The sequence below is a fragment of the Lynx rufus genome, unplaced genomic scaffold (genome assembly GCF_022079265.1).
Source record: "Lynx rufus isolate CCGP_SWC_20201006 ecotype Redwood Valley unplaced genomic scaffold, mLynRuf1.p SCAF_6, whole genome shotgun sequence".
NCBI classification, from domain to species: domain Eukaryota; kingdom Metazoa; phylum Chordata; class Mammalia; order Carnivora; family Felidae; genus Lynx; species Lynx rufus.
The window spans coordinates 20,854,198-20,873,274 of NW_025814878.1; positions in this window are offsets into that span (position 1 = coordinate 20,854,198).

Consider the following 19,077-nt stretch of genomic DNA (forward strand, 5'->3'; position numbering starts at 1 on the left):
AATAACCAACAAAGAAATTTTAAGATGTTATTTAAAACCTAAACTGCTACCACTCTGCTTTTTAAGAGCTGTCAAGGGGAAATAAGTCTTGTATAGGGAGAAAAGGGGAGATGATACTCTAAGCAGATGGCCCATTGTGTGTCATAATGGAGCAAGGAGTGTTGGATATGCACGGGTGGGCAGGAGGCTGAGTTTGGGGATATGAAATTGAGAAAGTTGAATTGTTCTATACAATAAGCTGGGAAGAATTGCTCACTGTAGTAGAAGGTAGGGGTTGGGAAATGTTGAAGAAAAGGACAGCAAAGAAGGGAGCAGAGTGAGAAAGGAGAGTCAAAGTGGTGGGAGGGAGAAGACTTTAAAAAGATCAATGAGGTCTGTTGTTCAATTTGTAATTGGTAGTGTTCTAATTACACACACACACACACACACACACACACACACACACGTCTTCCATGCTTCCAAACTTCAAGATAAATTCTCTACAGGATCAAAGCTTTGTATGAACATTATGAAAATCAAGGAAAAGCATTGTGTTCTGCATCTTTGGGAGATTTACGGAGAATAAGAGCAACGTGTGTGTAACAGTAACGTGATGTATAAACAGCACTATGTCAGGTGAAGGAGGAGCTTAGAGTCCAAGGTGAATGGAAAATTATAAACCACAGTCTATGCTGTAATCTTGGAAAGAGAGGAGTTTCCCACTACATTAATACAAGTATTATATTTCATTTTGCGTCACTCTTAAAGGGTAGGGGTACATGGGATGACAGCTGGTAACATGCTGGTGTCTCCTACCAGTCTGTTAGCTACTCATGAAAGGATCTAGGTTTTATACATCTTTATATCCCCAAAGTTTAGCGTAGTGTCTGGCATACAATAGAAAATTAGAAAATTTACATTCAATTAATGAATAAATGAGGAAAAAATTAGACCCATATGATGGCAAGTGGCAGATGGCATTATTAAATCAAGTGTCACCATAACTCAGATTACTTATTCAAGAATTAGAGTTTAGATTGATTCTTAGTCATACCTGCCTCTGGTCTCCAGGTGGCAGTATTATCTCATATTAAATTGTTCTGAGACCAGATTCCATTTAACTTTGAGAACATAAATGAGTTAGAATAAAAACTGAATTCTTAGTTTATTTCTGTAATTGTACAGATCCAAAGAAGTAATAAAATGTAATTACATGAGATTATGGATTTTTCCTCTAATTTTGACACAAACGAAAGCAGTTTCCAAAACCTTGATAATAAATACAAATTAGGGTAGTTGTTTACAAAACACATGCATTCCTTCAAATTATGAAGTTGCATGCGTGCATGGTGCATATGTGGGGGGGAGGGAGAGGGAGAGAGAAAGTGAGTGAGCAGTAATATGTCTAGAAATAAATAATCTCCCAACGAACAGCATGACCAGATTAAATGCAGGATGGTGGGATGAATGTGAATTTCAGAAACACAAAGAATGCTTTATTTGTATAAGTCCCATGCAATATTTGGGACACATTTATACTAAAAAAATACTCCTCATGTATCTGAAAATCACCTTCAGCTGGTCATCGAGTTTTCCTTTGCTAAATCTGGCGGTTTTACCAACACGTATTCTGTTGCTGTTAATTCCAAAAGAAGCAGAACTTCACCAGGTCTGCAGACGCGGTGGTGTTGCCTTATTTGGAGAGATGGAAGGAAAGGAAGTAGCTCGTAGGATCAGCTTCCTCACTGCAAGTGCAACCTTCTGCTCATTGTAGTTACCGGTACAGATCAGAGTTCTATAGCTGAGTAAATTATTTTCAGGAAACGGACCCCTCAGGCAAGTGCAGATGGTATAGTCTAAAGAGGTTATTTTATACAAACGCAGTGTTTTCTAGCATTCACGAGCCTGGTTGTAAAAGTCAAGCACTGTGAATAAGCAAGGAGATCCTGGATCCCTTCACCTCTGACTTACACTTTTCACAGGTGCCTGAGGTATACCAGCTATGGCAATAGAAATAGAAGGATTGTTTATGAAATAAATCCTATTTCAAAAAAGTAAAGAATTTTCTGATAAATTAAATCATATGTCATAGTTTCGTGTACATTTGCATGTTTAACGTAAGCATTCCCTATCTTCTAGATAAAATGCACTTCAAAATTTCATTTGCCAATATTTCTGAATTCAAAATAAGCTTTCCACAGGAACATTATTGTGAATATAAGATCTTCAGATTACCTAATAAGAGTATATTTAGTTGATTATATGACTGAAACACCATTTGTAGTTAAATTTTCTTTCACGTTTAAAGTAATAAAAGTGTTTTTTTTTAATTTTTATTTTAGAGACAGAGAGTACACATGTGCACGTGAAAGTGGGGGAAAGGCAGGGGGAGAGAGAGAGAATGTTAAGAAGGCTGCCTGCTCATCGTGGAGCCCAACTTGGGCTTGATCCCACAACCCCAGAGTCATGACCTGAGCTGAAATCAGGAGTCAGACGCTCAATTGACTGAGCCACCTAGGTGCTCCTGTAATAAAAGTATTTTAAAGATCAAGAAATATGGGGCACCTGGGTGGCTCAGTGGGTTAAGCGTCTGACTTCGGCTCAGGTCATGATTTCACGGTTTGTGGGTTTGAGTCCCGTGTCGGGCTCTGTGCTGACAGCTCGGAGCCTGGAGCCTGCTTCAGATTCTGTGTCTCCCTCTCTCTCTGCCCCTCCCCTGCTCATGCTCTGTCTCTCTCTGTCTCAAAAATAAATAAAACATTAAAAAAATTTAAAGATCAAGAAATAGAGGGGCACCTGGATGACTCTCAGTCAGTTAGGCAACTGACTTCGTTTCAGGTCATGGTCTCACGCTCTGTGAGTTCTAGCCCTGCATCAGGCTCTTGCTGACGGCTTGTAGCCTGGAGCCTGCTGCGGATTCTGTGTCTCCCTCTCTCTCTGCCCCTCCCCAGCTCACACCCTGTCTGTCTCTCAAAAGTAAAATAAAAACATAGAAAAAAGATCAAGAAATAGAAATGTTTTTAAAATATTAAATATTCATATTTGATGAAATTCAATGACCTATGTTTATTTTTCTCTGACTCTGGGCCAGAAGCCATTCTAAGGGCTTTAGATGAATTAACTCATTTAATCCTGCTAATAACTCTAGGACACAGATTCCATTATGATCCCACTTCACAGATGAGGAAACTGGGGCAAAGGATAAATAGCTGCTCAAAGCCACACAGCTACTAAATAGTAGAACTGGGATCTGAGCTGGCCTATGGCTTCCTTAGGCACTGTTCACCATAGTTACATTAATTTAAAATAAAGAGGCAAGGGGGGCACCTGGATGGCTTAGTTGGTTAAGCACCTGACTCTTGATTTTGGCTCAGGTCACGTTCTCACGGTGGGATCGAGCCCTGCGTTGGGCTCCACGTATAGCGTGGAGCCTGCTTAGGGTTCCCTCCCTCCCTCTCCCTCTGTCCCTCCCTGGTGCGCTTGCTCTCTCTGTCTCTCTGTCTCTCTCTCTTTCAGAAAAAAAAAAAAGAAAAAAGAAACGGGTAAGGGACTTGTCTGAGAAGATTTTGAAGGTGACCTCTATCTGATCACTGTCTGGGATAGTGCACCGTATTATTCACTGAGCCTAGAACAGTTCAAAGTGAATGACTGGTTTTTTTGCTCAATTCGGTATAGCATGAATGCCATTTTGGTGCCTACCAACCACAATGGTGTTATTTTGGAGTTTGCAGATGGACCAAAGGATGTCAGAAAGGGAGAAGGATTTACCTGAGGTACCTGGCTAAGAGTTCACGAGAGGTAGAAGTGGATGAAAGAAGACAGTGTGCCCTGTTTGTACAGCGTGAGAAAGAGGTTTCTGGGGTGGACATCAGTTATTGAGCCGAGACCCAGAAAGAAGAATAAAAAGGCGGGGGATTTAACTTTGCGTGATCATTTCCATGAATGGGAAAGGAGAGGTAGGAGGGATACTGCCCTGTGTCCCTGTTAATTCTCTCTCACTCGCTTAGAGCTATGATTGCCCGAGGGGGGTCTTGTGCCCCGGTTGTGGCAGTGGTGGACTCATCGGAGGCCCCTGCTCGGGGCTGTGACCTCTCACGGGCTGAAGGCACAGACTTCAGTTCCCAACTGGCCGCCGTTAGATGCTTGGCCTGCCCTTTACCCTCCCTCAAAGAGAGTAGAGGCGGTGAGGGTAGAGGGGAAGAGCCCTGAATGTCCTGTGTAGGGAACAAGCTTCTGACCCTCCTACTAACTAGTTCCCCAACCTTGGGCGCCTGTTGCCTAAGCTGTGAAAACGGAGATGATACCACCCGTTTGGCGATGGAGGCACCTGGCAAATACTTGTTCTGGTCCCGCTTAATCTTCACGACGGTATGAGGGATCGTTCCCATTTTCCAGGTGTGGAGAAGGAGGCTCGGAGAGGCTAACACGGTGGTGGAGATGGGCACCCCTGTCGTGTAGCCCAGCCTCTGCTGTGCTGCCTGCGGTAGAAAAGGAGATCACTGAAATAAAATGGTTTACTGTGTTCTTCCAGAGTGAAAACTTTAAAAGCATTTTGCTACTTCAGTCTTCATAAATAGGAAAAAAAATAAGTAAAACCTAGAAATGTATTTTCCTAAGGTAACAAAAATGGAAAGGTTTCTGAAAGGAAAATATATTTATATACATTCAAAAAAGCTTTGAAATGATTAAGCATACACTCGTAGCAATTCGTTCATTATAGTGACTTTTATTTTAAAATTATTATGGGGGGGTGCCTGGGTGGCTCAGTCAGTTAAGCATCATGATGTCATGGTTTGTGAGTTGGAGTCCTGCATTGGGCTTTCTGCTGTGAGCACAGAGCCCGCTTCAAATGCTTCATCTCCCTCTCTCTCTGCTCCTCTCCTGCTCTCTCTCTCCTAAAAATAAACAATAAATTTTCCTAATAAAATAAAAATTTTTAAACATTTTTTAAAAATAATTTTTTTTTTTTTTTTGAGAGAGAGAGAGAGCGTGCACAGTCAGGGGAGGGACAGAGGGAGAGAGAGAATCTCAGGCAGGCTCCTGGCCCAGCACAGAGCCAGTGCAGGGCTCAGCCTCACAACTATGAGATCGTGAGATCATGACCTAAGCCAAATTAAGAGTCAGACGCTTAACTGACGCAGCCACCCAGAAGCCCCTAAAAATTGTTCTTCACATTGCAGGTAATGCGAGCTTGTTCATTCACTATGTATTTACTGAGTATCTACTCTATGCCACATATTTCCTAGATTAAGTGAACAATACAGACAAAAATCCCTGTTCTCCTGGAGCTTGTATTCTGAGCATGGCCAATTATGCCTGAATTAACCAAATCATTGTTATAGAATAGAAAGGGATGACTCTTAGGGGAAAAGATTGAGCTGGGAAAGGGCTGTGGGTGGGTTATAGACACGGCATTCTAGGAAGGCAGGTGAGGTTTGAGCAGAGACTTGAAAGAAGGGAGGAACTGAATCTTCAGACTATCTGGGGTCAGAGCAGAGGAAGGACCAGCACCACTGTGTGAGATGGGAGCATGCCTGGTATGTGAAGCAGAGAGAGAGGGAGATACAGAATCCGAAGCAGGCTCCAGGCTCTGAGCTGTCAGCACAGAGCCTGACACAGGGCCCAAACTCACGAACTGGGAGATCGTGACCTGAGCCGAGGTCGGATGCTTAACTGAGCCACCCAGGCACCCCTCAAGTTTTTGGCCAGAGCAACTGCAAGAAAGATTTTCCATAGACTAAGATGGGAGGACTTATGTGTTGAAGTGTGTGGGAGGGGGCAGGAAGTTCGCTTTTGGTTGTGTCATATTTGACTTGCTGATATTTAGACGTCCAACTGAAGACATTGAATAAACAGTCGTATATTTAAGCCTGGAGCCCAGATCTTGCCTGCAAATATAAATTTGTCCAGCATATTATTGGTATTTAAAACCATGAGATTCCATGAGATCACCAAAATAACACAGACAGAGAAAACTACCAAGGACTGAACCCTGGGAAAAAGGAGGAACCAGCAAAATTAGAAAACGGAAACAGGAAAGACTACAAAGGAGAAAAGAAAAAATATCCACAGAATGTGTAGCATTCACATTTTGGTATATATCATTCCAGACCTTTCTTCTTTGTATGTAAATGGCTTCCTTTTTTAATAGTTAATTTTAGAAATGTATTCTAAAATACCACTTTATGGATCTCTTTAAAAACAAATTTTGAGTAGATTAACGTACGTAAGTGGTCTTAAAGTAAAAGGTAGTAAAAGTTTTATAATGAAGAGAATTCTCCTCTTCAGAGACAACCCGTGTTATTGGTTTCATCTCATGCATGTATAAGTGTATGGATATATGTGTACATGTGTGTATACAGACATGTTTCCCCTACACCCTTAGCATAGGCACATTGTTCACTTAACAATGTATCTTACATTTTGTTTCATATTGACATATACAGAACTACCACTTTCTGAATGTAGTAGGATATCAAGAGTTAATTGATGATAGCTGCCCAATTTTCTAGTCAAAACTGTTAAGTAACATGCCTTGAGCCCCCTCCTCCCCGGCCTTCCAGCCTCCTGTAGAGCTTCTGGTCTGTCTCCCCTTTGATCCTGTTTATTCCTTCTGATCATTCAGTTCTTAGAATTTCTTCTTTTTCTCCTTGTGGAAACATATCTACCAGGAATTGTAACCTCTCATGGTTTTTGTTTTCTTTTTGTCCTGAGAAAATGTAACTGTTCATTAGCTAAATATTTGGTAGGGATTTTCTACCTCTTTGGAATATAATGTGGGGTAGGGGACAGAGTCTACAGGGCTCATCCTACCTGGAGATGCGGGCTTGTAAACAGGTGATTACAGTGCCCCATTTTACATGTGGTGACAGAGAAATGAACAGAATGCTTTGGCAGCCTGGGGAGTAGAAGGGGGAAAGGGGAGACTGACCTGGCATAAAAAATGAAGCTATTGTGAGACAGACAGCCAGAGGTACAACTTACATGACCAAACAAAATGGTTTCTGTCCTCGGGCCTAAGGGTAAGGAACAAATTCCTTGGCCTGGGTGAGCATGCCCTTCACAACCTGGCTCTGGGCATCTGCCTCCTCTCCCTCAGCCCCTTACTTGCCACTGTGTCCTTGGAGGCACTTCCATAGCTCTGCTCTCGTGAGTTCTGCTTCCTTGGCCGAGAACGACCCTGTATCCTCCACCTCTCAACAGCTCAGTAATCATAGTGATAGCATCATCACGAGAATGAGAATAAACGATATAAATGATTTTAGTAGCTAATATCTATGATGCACAAATTTGCATGCAGTCTCATTTAATTCTTTTAACAACTGTATGAGACAGGTACTGTGTTGACCCTATTTTTAAAATGGGGATACTAAGGGTAAAAAATACCAAATAGATTACCAAGGTCACACAACTAGTCAGTAGTGGAGCTGGGATTTTTACCTAGCTCTAGCTGATCCTAGAACCCACCTCGTAACTGCTGTTGCCACTTAGAATTTAACTCTTTAGTAAAATAATCCTGCAGCTTGAATATCTTCAACAAAAATGTCCTCATAAGTACTCCAGTAGCATTATCTCTTCACTTATAATAAAATGCCCATTGTGATTACTTTTTACTTTTATTATTCTAAATAGCAAAAGTTATGTCTATTATAGAAAAGCTAAAAATGCAAATAAGCAAGGTAAGAAGAATAAGGAAATTACTACCCACAGTCTCACATTCTGAGGAAAAAAACAATTTTAATCAACAGAGTACATCCTGTGTGATTCTGTGTACATGGATTCTGGAAAAGGCAAAGGAAAAGAAAACAGTGGTTGCCAGAGAGTGGGCTGGGCCTTAGGGCTGATGGAAGTGTCCTGTATCTTGATTAGGGCGGTAGTTACGTGACTATGTATATTAAAATTAACAGAACTGCACAATAAAAAAAAGTACATTTTACTGTATATAAATTATACCTCAATAAATCTAACTGAAAAAATTAACCCCTTGAAGTATATCCTTCCCCACTTTTTCTTATATATAGTAAATATATATCTTTAAAACTGATTGTTATTGATTAAAATAAAATCTATCAGAACATTTTAGATTTACAAAAAAATTGCAAAGCTAGTACAGAGTTCTCAAATCACTGCTCATTATTCACATGTTACATTAATGATACATTTGTTGTAATTGTTGAGCCAATATTGATACATTTATTTTAACTAAAGTTCACAGATTTAAGATAGCCTTAGTTTTTACCTAGTGTCCTTTTTTGTTGCAGGATCCCATCCAGGATATCATACTACATTTTTCTTTTGTGTCACCTTAGACTCCTCTTGGTTCTGACAGTTTCTCAGACTTTTTTGCTCTGATGACCTTGACAGTTCTGAAGCACTAGTCAGAGATACTATAAGATGACTCACTATTCGACGTTGTATGATTTTTTTTCTCATGATTAGACTGGCGTGACAGATTTTGCAGAGGAAGACCACAGGGGTTAAGTGTCATTTTCATCACATCTGTATTATGCTTTGTAATCTACCCTTCACTCAAACATATATCAAAAGCATATCTCTTACTCACTGCATAAATCTGTAGCTGTCTTAATGGTGATAATACGCTGTTGTATGGATGTAGCAAAATTCATTTAACCAATCACCTGTTATTGGACACTATAGTATATTCACTATTCATAAATGCTTCAATATATATATTTGTGCAAACATCTTTGCAAACTTGTCTGATGACTTCCTTAGGCTAAATCCTGAGCTCGGAGGATCTGTTGAGGTGAACTCTATTTACTTGTTGCTGTTTAAGGTTTTTCGTACATAGTGCCACAGTGTTCTCCAGAAAACCTGTTACCAAGTTGAGCTTCTAGAAATGGTGTTTCTGTGCTGTTTTCTTATGTTCTAGCTAATGCTGGATATTACTCTTTTCAACCTTTGTCAATTGTAGTCGAAAATATATCATGTTGCATTGTATTTGTCTTCCTATTAGTGTCTTCTGTCAAACAAGGAGGTCCTAAAGGAAAAAGACCATATCCCATTCATTTTTCCAATACCCAGAATCTAAGTTACTGCCTGAAAGAAACAGGCATTCAGCAGAAGGGAGGGTAAGACAGGAATCCATCCATCCATGACCGCGTGATCTGACAAGAGAATCCATGCTAAGGAGAGCCTTTCACCATCACTGGGTGCAATCGTATCCTCTGGGCCAGTGCCCTATATGCATTATGTAACCTAAAGGCGTGGTTCTAATCGAGTGAGCTTCAGACCAGGTAGGAGAGAAATCTACACTAGACCGAAAGAAGGTAAACAGGATCTTGTTGTTTTCCTCAAATAACAAGCATGATGGCTCGGGATTTATTTTACCTACTCTGAGAAAGAGGATCATCTGGTAGGTCTTTTACACTGTAATGCCATTAATATAGCACAGCTTTTTGAGACAGTGAAATATATTTGTGAGTCCCAGATCTTTCTCTTTTAGTCATTACCATCTTTATATCTGTCACCTTATGTGTCAGTCGTAACTGCCCAAAATTGTATTATTCTTTTTTTTCTGTACACTTCTCTAATATTTTAGTCACACCTTTTCTTGTAAAACCTTGAATTTCTCCCCTTTACCATACTTCGCTCTTCCCAAATCTTGGTGTCACTTATAAATGTGTTCTGTAACCAGACTGATAAATGTTACTGTTTCAGTTTGTCACTGGAAGAGGACACTACGGAAAAAGAAAAAAACGTAGCTTTTTCATATTAAATATTTTTAGCTTTTCCCCCCTACTTTTGTAACATTGACTCACTACTTAGTATGGTCTGAAGAAAGAGAAATGATTTTGAGCCCTGTCTGTAACTCAGCAGACTTTTAAGGTTATTAAATTTTTCAATTTTCAGTGGGAGATTTTTTTCAAGGCGATGCTATTTGGACTATACCCCACATCTAAGAACTTCCATATGTTGTTCACAAAGACTTCCCCATCCCTTCCAGTGATCACTTAAACTCTCCGGGGTGTAGGAGCGCCCTTACTATTCTTCCAATCTATGCTCACAAAGAGTGAGGCGAAATTGTTAGATGGGGTGAGAGAGGGAGAGAGAGAGAGAGAGAGAGATCATATATTAGGACATGATGAAGAGAAATTCAAAGATCCAGACAAGTGTCTGGAATAGGACGTGCTGTAGTATTAAAATTAGCTTTACACTTTGGATCTTTTTATGATATATAAAGAATCTCTTGGGGAGCCTGGGTGGCTCAGTTGGTTAAGCGTCAGACTTCGACTCAGGTCATGATCTCACGGCTCACGAGTTCGAGCCCTGTGTTGGGCTCTGTGCTGACAGCTCAGAGCCTGGAACCTGCTTCAGGTTCTGTGTCTCCCTTTCTCTCTGCCCCGCCCCTTCCCCCTCCCCAACCGCTTGCACTCTTTCTCTTTCTCTATCTCAAAAATAAACATTAAAAAATTTTTTTAGAAGAATCTCTTAGTAGTTAAATCTATCAGCAGAGAAAAATGATTGATGCTGGTTTTTAAAAGTAATCTCTATGTCCAATGTGGGGCTCAGACCCATGACCCTGAGATCAGGAGTCGAATGCTCTACCAACGGAGTCAGCCAGGTGCCCCTGATTGATGCTATTTTGTTACATAAAAGAGAGAGGTTTACAAGATGGTGACAAAATATTTAAAACAAGTACTTTATAGTGAAACAAACCTAACCATTGCTCCTGTCTGTTCATTACTTTATCATTAAATTCGTTTTCTTTTTTTAAATTTTTCTTTTAACTTTTTTTTATTATTTATTTTTGAGAGACAGAGACAGAGCATGAGCAGGGGAGGCACAGAGAGAGAAGGAAACACAGAATCTGAAGCAGGCTCCAGGCTTGGAGCTGTCAGCACAGAGCCCGATGCAGGGCTTGAACCCACAAAACCGTGAGATCATGACCTGAGCCAAAGTCGGATGCTTAACCAACTGAGCCACCCAGGTGCCCCAAATTATTTTTCTTTTATATACACATGGGACTATAAACATTTAAGTTGGTTGCTTTAAAAATATGCCTTTAGTTTTATCTCTTATCCTTAGTGATTGTCATACTATTGTCTTGTTTGGCTGACTTAGAAATTATTTCATAATTCTTCTCATTAAAACATCAATAATTATGATATTTGAAAAGGTAATAGTCTCTAAGTTAAATTGGTTGATATTTAATAGTATATTTTTTGTTGCTTTGAATGAATTATATTTATCATTCAACTAACAATGCCTAAACAACTTTACTCTTAACTCCTTTAATCTAGAATTTAGAATTGAATGAAGATGAATAGAAGTCGAAAGAATAGAAGGTGGGACACAATGAGGAAATTAAACATCATTTAAATTATCAATGTTGTTTACCTGAGACTGTAACTGAGTGAGAAGGAAGGGGATGAGAATTGAGTTACAAGAAGTAGCTTCATACCATTTCTATCTTTAAAGGATAGAAGTTGATAAGGACTCTAGAACGTTTCCTTGACAATCTGAGGAAAGAAGATTTGGGCTCAAAGTCTCCTCTGTCACACTGGACTTCAGGCATTTAATGATCAGTTGATAATCATCAGGCATTTAGGTTAACTAAAATGACCCCAATTCCAGAATGTTAAAAATTTTAGTTGGGGTGCCTGGGTGGCTCAGTCGGTTAAGCGTCCGACTTCAGGTCAGGTCACGATCTCACAGTCTGTGAGTTCGAGCCCCGTGTCAGGTTCTGTGCTGACAGCTCCGAGCCTGGAGCCTGCTTCAGATTCTGTGTCTCCCTCTCTCTCTGCCCCTCCCCTGCTCATGCTCAGCCTCTCTCTGTATCTCAATAATAAATAAATATTTAAAGCTAATTAAAATTTTAGCATAGCCAGAATATTAACAGCTACATTACACCTTTCATATACAAAGTTAGGCATATAGATTTCCCATTAAGTATTTTAGAAAAGAAGTTACCCAGACCCTGTTAAGCTCCTTGGCATGCAGGGTGATGTCAGCCTGGCCAAATGTTTTGATAAAACAAGAACTTCAGATGGAATGATAAATTTAGCCATTGTGTAAATCAGTTGAGATTTTTTGAACAACTCTGTAAAGTCAAGATGGCAGAGGCAAACTTGCCCACATAGAACAAAAAGAAAATAGTAAGTAGTGTTCTCTGTTCCTGTACTCTGTTCCCATCACATCGCTACCTTGCTCGAAAGCCTCCTGGCTGTCCCTATTTCTTAGAGAAGCATTCCCCAAATCTGTCCATGGAACACTGGTATTCTATAAGATGGTAATAGATCTTACCAAAAAAATGGATGCCTATGGAAATTTTTTTTCTAAAATGTATTTTTAAATCTATATATATGTAAGAAAAATTCTAAACACCTTTAAGAAATTATTAATATGGGACAGTCTTTGTTTAGCAATGGAGTTCCAACTTCTGTGCATCAAAAATCACTTTTAAAAAGCTAAAAAAACGAGAGACTGAAGAAGTTACATGCTACACATATAATTAACAAAATATTGGTGTATTATGTATATATATATATATAGAGAGAGAGAGAGAGAGAGAAGATATAAAAAGAATATATATATAGAATATATAAAAAATGTGGACAAAAGACATGAACAGGTAATTCACAAAGGAGAAGATCAAAATGATCAACAAATACATGATGTTCAAATTGGCCAGTAATCTGGGGCGCCTGGGTGGCGTAGTCGGTTAAGCGTCCGACTTCAGCCAGGTCACGATCTCGCGGTCCGGGAGTTCGAGCCCCGCGTCGGGCTCTGTGCTGACAGCTCAGAGCCTGGAGCCTGTTTCCGATTCTGTGTCTCCCTCTCTCTCTGCCCCTCCCCCGTTCATGCTCTCTCTCTGTCCCAAAAATAAAATAAACGTTGAAAAAAAAAAATTCAAATTGGCCAGTAATCAGGTAAATGAAAATGAAAATTAAAATAAGATACCATTGAATACTCAGACTTGCAAAAACTAAAAAGTCTGACAATATCAAGTGCCATCAAAAATGTGAAAAAGGATTGGGGCATCTGGGTGGCTCAGTCGGTTGAGCTTTTGACTCTTGATTTTGGCTCAGGTCACGATCCCAGGGTCATAGGATCAAGCCTCGCTTTGGGCTCTGCACTAAGTGTGGAGCCTGCTTAAGATTCTCTCTCTGTCTGTCTGTCTGTCTGTCTCTCTCTCTCTCTCTCCCTCCATCCCCACCCCCGGGCCTCTCCCCTGTTCATGCCCTCTCACTCTCTCTCTCTCAAATTAAAGAAAAATATATGAAGCAGGAGTCTCACACTGCATATGGGAATATGATAAGTACCACTTTGGAGAGTTGATTGAAAATATATCTAGAAAATTAACGTTGTGCTTAACTCATGATCCAGTAGTTCTGCTTCTAGATACACTCACATACAATATTCACTGCAATATTGTAATAGCAAGAATTGGAAGTAATATACATGTATAAATGTGCCTAAATTGGAGAATGGATATACTAGGAAATATTCACTCACTGATTCAAGGAGAATTTATTGAGCACCTACGGTATGCCAGTACTGCTCTGGGATACATCAGTAGACAAAACAAAAACATCTGCCCTCACAGAGCTTACAATCTAGTGAGTGGGAGGACGTAGGGTGGGGAGGAGATACAGGAAAAATATGATGGGTAAGATATGGTGAGATGTGTCATGGAGAAGAATAGAGCAGAGAAGGGAGAGCGGGGGGAGTTGCTGGTAGTCAGGAAGATCCCCCAGTGCAGGTGCCACATGAGAAGGCCCTGGAGAGGTGAGGGCGTGAGCCATGCAGGCCTCTGGGAAGGGGCGTTGGAGGCACAAGAGGCTACTAATGTGAACACCTCGATGCCGGAAGAACCCTGGTGAGTTTGAGAAACAGCATCGGTGGGGATGGGAGTGGGCGAGGAGGTGGCCAGCGTCGGGAGCCACGCAGGCCTGAAGTCACTTTGAAACCCACTGCTGTCATCATCGGGGCACACATTTATTGAGCACTCACAATATGCCTGGCACCATTCTAAGCTTTTTACACATATTTTGTTACTTAACACTCACACTTGCCTTAAGTCTTCAGGTATCTAGCCCCATTTCATAGAGGAGGAAGCTGAGTCATAAAGAGGATAAGTCATTTTGGATCAGTAAATTATGGTGTGCTTACTCAAACCCAAACCAACTAGCAGACTCTCTCAGCCGCTGGGTGGGCTGCCTCTTGCCTTTATTCTGTCTAGTGCCGTGTGTCTTTCCCACCATCTTTGGCTATGCCTCAGGTCACCTGCTGGCCTTGTTCACTGCCATCACCTAGAGTTTTTGTACCCTCTCCTCCAGAATCTGGGAAGAGATGGGATAGGACATCTCCTCTATTCCCTGGTCTCCTAATCCTTTCCATCTCCCCCAAGACTACCATAGCAGGCAGTATAGGTCTACGAAACTTCCTAAGGAAGGGCTGGGGCAATTTCACAGAAGAGTTTCACAGGTTGGACTTTCTCTTGATTCTGAAAAGGAAGGCAAAGTAAGTCTTAGGCCCTTACGAGAAGGTCTTCCCTTCTCACTTATCCCCATTCTAACCTGGTTCCTCGACTCCTTTCAGGCACCTCCTTCGATGTGGAATCTTCGCTATTCTCTTTATTATCTGGGCAAGAGCTTCAGATGTCATTACCTCCTGATCACTAGTTTCTTTCTGATTTGTTAGTGGTAGTAGGGTGGTTTCCTCTTTCATCTGCCACATGGATTTATGACGTTATTCCATTTCCATTATAAATTAAACTTTTCTAACTACACATATTCCCCATGAATCTGAGGCTGAAAGAGGCCAATTAGGAAAGAAAAAAAAAGCCGTCTTGGGTTTTTCACACTTTCTTTTTTTTAACGTTTATTTATTTTTGAGACAGAGAGAGACAGAGCATGAATGGGGGAGGGTCAGAGAGAGAGAGGGAGACACAGAATCTGAAACAGGCACCGGGCTCTGAGCCGTCAGCACAGAGCCCGACGCGGGGCTTGAACTCACGGACCACGAGATCATGACCTGAGCCAAAGTCAGACGCTTAACCCACTGAGCCACCCAGGCGCCCCTCACACTTTCTGAATCCAAAAGCAAATCTCTGACTACTTCAAGGTGAAGCTGAACAGTGGCACCAGCAGTTTTTAAAAAGCTGGGAAGTGAATGACAAAAACCAGGTCCAGAGCAGTGTTTCTGGAATATGCTGCCATTTGGGTGTAAAGGTACTGTCTACAAGGACACGAGATAACGACAGGTGGTTGTCTCTGGGGAAATGAACTGGGTTTTATGGCTCAAGGGTGGGGGAACTGGCTTTTCACTCTCCACCCTTTGTACAGTTAGAGACTTGGGTTTTTACCAGTGTATACAATACATTATTAAAATCTTTAAAAAAATTTTAATGTTTATTTTTTTGAGACAGAGAGAGATAGAACGGGAGACGGTCAGAGAGAGAGGGAGACACAGAATCCGAAGCAGGCTCCAGGCTCTGAGCTGTCGGCACACACCCCGATGCGGGGCTCGAACTCACGAACCGCGAGATCACGACCTGAGCCGGAGTCGGACGCTCAACCGACTGAGCCACCCAGGCACCCCTACATTTTTAAGAAATAAAAAACACTAAAATTAACAGTGTAGAAGTGAACTTTTGAGAACATACAGTTATAGGGGCACCTGGGTGGCTCAGTCAGTTAAGCGTCCGGCTTCAGCTCGGGTCATGATCTCACAGCTCAGGTCATGATCTCAGGTCATGATGACACAGAGCTGTCAGCTCTGAGCTGTTAGCACAGAGCCTGAAGCCTGCTTCAGGTTCTGTGTCTCCCTCTCTCTGCCCCTTGCTCGCTCACACTCTGTCTCTCTCTCGCTCTCAAAAATAAACATTAAAAAAATTAAAAAAAAAAAAAGAAAACATACAGTTATTTTTGTAACAGCCTGTTTTAAAAAGTGCTTGGTTATCACAATATGTGCAATATTCCCTTTGCTCTGATGCACCTCATGAAATGCAGCTTTGTTTTGTGAGGACAACCTGAAGGAGTAGACTTAACGCAACTGATACGAGGACCTGACCTTCAGCGTGACCCTCAACATCGAGTGGCCACATTACGGGGAAAAAAACCCTTTCCCATTTAATATTTGTGCGTGTTATTTTGTATAATAAAAATATGAGAGATATTTAATAGTAGATATCATTTGTTCTTCATAAAAGGTTTTGATCTTTTTTATGGATGAGTCTTAAAAATGGAGGAATGTCCACATTTGATCATTTCTTGCAGTTCATCTGAGGGGACAGTTTGGGCTGCCTACTTTAGTTCAGGCAGGCACTGTATCTACTGTTTTCTAACGGTGTTTAATCAAGGTGTTGTTACATTAAAAAGCTTTTAACTTTTGATGGTCATCTATGAATACATTATAATTATAAAAAGCACTGTGGGGTCAGTTATTTTTGGGAAAGGATGACTCTGAAACTCCTCAGCCTTTCTCCTTCTGGTTCCCATTCATTTTCCCCTTCTGTGAACCTTTGCTTTAGCCTAGCAACCCTGTCCCCTGGTTCCACTTCACTTCTTACATCTTCCAGACCTTGTTCTTCTTCCTTCTCTGACCCGGAACCCCACCCCTCCACTTTTAAAACTATGCATTTAGGACCAGAAGAAATCTACCTTTTCCTTTAAGCTTTCCGTGACCATCCCCAGCTGCAGTGACATTAAACTCCACCAAACTCCTGTTAAGCACCATTTCTTTACCTCATTAGGTCATTATCATTTACTAGGAGCCGTATACAGAGTAATCTTCCCGCCAATCCCCAAAGATGTCCATGTCCTAATCCTTGGAACCTATGAATATGTTAGGTTGCATGGTAAAGAGGAGTTAAGATTGCAGGTAGAATTAAATCTGCTAATCAGTTGATGTTAAGGTAGGGAGATTATCCTAGATTGTCCAGGTGTGCCCACTGTGATTTTAAGAGTCCTTAAACCTGGAAGAGGGAGGCAGAGAAGAGAACCAACAAGATGCAGCGTGGAAAGGACTCAGCCTGACATTGATGGCTTTGAAGGGCGTCATGAGCTGAGGCATGTGGGTGGCATTAGAAGCTGGAAGGAAGAATACAAATACTCCCATGAGAGCCTTCAGGATGAACGCAGAACTGCTGACAGCTTGATTTTAGCCCTGTGGGATTCATTTCAGATTTCTGACCTCCCAAACTGTGAGATAATACATTTGTGGAAGCCACTAAATTTGTGGTAATTTGTTACAGCAATAATAGAAAATTAAGATACTAAGACTGCTTAGTTATTTTTTTTAAAGTCTTTTGACATCATCCTCTTAAGTGATTTAAGTTCTGAGAAGATGAGTATCGAGCCTTAAATATCTTTGTAGGCCAACATCAAAATGTATATTGGGCATAGAAAGTGTCATAATCCCAATTCTAAGAATCCAGAAAGGACCGGGAGTTAATCCACCTAGAGACTGTATACTGACTTTGAGATGTCATATACACACACAGCCTCTATCCAGCAGGGCGGTCATTCTCCACTTTAACAGTTCTGATGGTGGCCATGAGTATTTATACTGGTATTAAAAAGCTCTCCTGGGGGGCGTGGGTGGCTCAGTCAGTTGAGTGTTGACTCTTGATGTCGGCTTAAGTCACGATCCCAGGGTTGTGGAATTGAGCCCCATGTCAGGCTCCAGGCTCTGCATTGAGATTGGAGCCTGCTTACGCTGCTTAAGATTCTCTCTCTCTCTCTCTCTCTCTCTCTCTCTTTCTTTTTCTCTCTCTCAACCCCCCACTTAAAAAAAAAAAAGTTCTCCTGAGCTGACTTGAAGGAAAGGAATGTAATGTGCGTGCAGCTTCATACTGAATTACATTTTCAATACACACGATGGAGAGGGTTTCAGATAGCTATTTTAAACCGTGGTTCCATTGCTTAACTGGTGTTTGCAAAGCCAGTAGTTAACATTTACAGTGTGCTCCTTAAGAACCAGGAACAGTTCTCAATGCTTTACATATATTATCTCGTTTCACCCTACAACCCCCAAAGTAGGGCCTATTATCATCCCCATTCTGAGGAAACCGAGGGTCAGAGCCATTAGGTTGCCCAATGACCTAGAGCTTGTAAGTGCTGGAACAGTGATTCAAGCCTACGCATCCAGTCTCCAGAACCCAAGCTTTGAATGTTAACTTGTGTCCTCTTAGTGGTTTATCATGAATTTCTTCATACTCGACGGTCTGAGATGGTTAGATAAAAAGAAATGTTGGGGCACCTGGGGGGCTCAGTTGGTGGCTCAGGTCATGATGTCATGGTTCATGGGTTCGAGCCCTGCCTTGGGCTCTCTGCTGGCAGCGTGGGGCTTGCTTTGGATCCTCTGTCTGTACCCCCTCTCTCACTGCCCCTCCCTTTCCCTCGCTCTCAAAAATAAACATTTAAAAATATAAGCAAACACATAAATAAATGTTAACTATACATGGGTCTTACTCCATTCAATTTTCCTACTCTTTCCAATTATTTATTTTGTAATCAGTATTTGGAAATTTTTACCTAATTTGCATCTCAGCTTTTCTGTGTTACTAGTTTTGTCAAAGTTCTGGTGGATGTAGCAGTAATCCATCATAAAGGTAAATAGTACATACTGGATTTACTCATTTGTGAACATTTGGATGAGAAATTAAATTTGACATTGGGTTCCCAAAGAACATATTTTTATTCCATTTGTTTACATTAGATTATCATCCATATAACGTACATTAAAGTATAAACAGTGAATATATCTGTTTGGTGAAACTTTGGGTGATTTCTATCTTCTTGACTTTTCTTTTCCAAATCCTTTTAATGAATGTGAATCTTTTATGATTCAAAATACTATATAAATGTTAAATCACAAATTTATTCATATTACACAAAGTGTATGTCTTTCCACTTCGCTGTATTTTAAACACATTCCCATCTTTTAAAAAAATTTTTTTTTCTAATGTTTATTTATTTTTGAGACAGAGACAGAGCGTGAGCAGGGGAGGGGCAGAGAGAGAGGGAGACACAGAATCCGAAGCAGGCTCCAGGCTCTGAGCTGTCAGCACAGAGCCTGACTAGGGGCTCGAACACACAAACTGTGAGATCATGACCTGAGCCGAGGTTG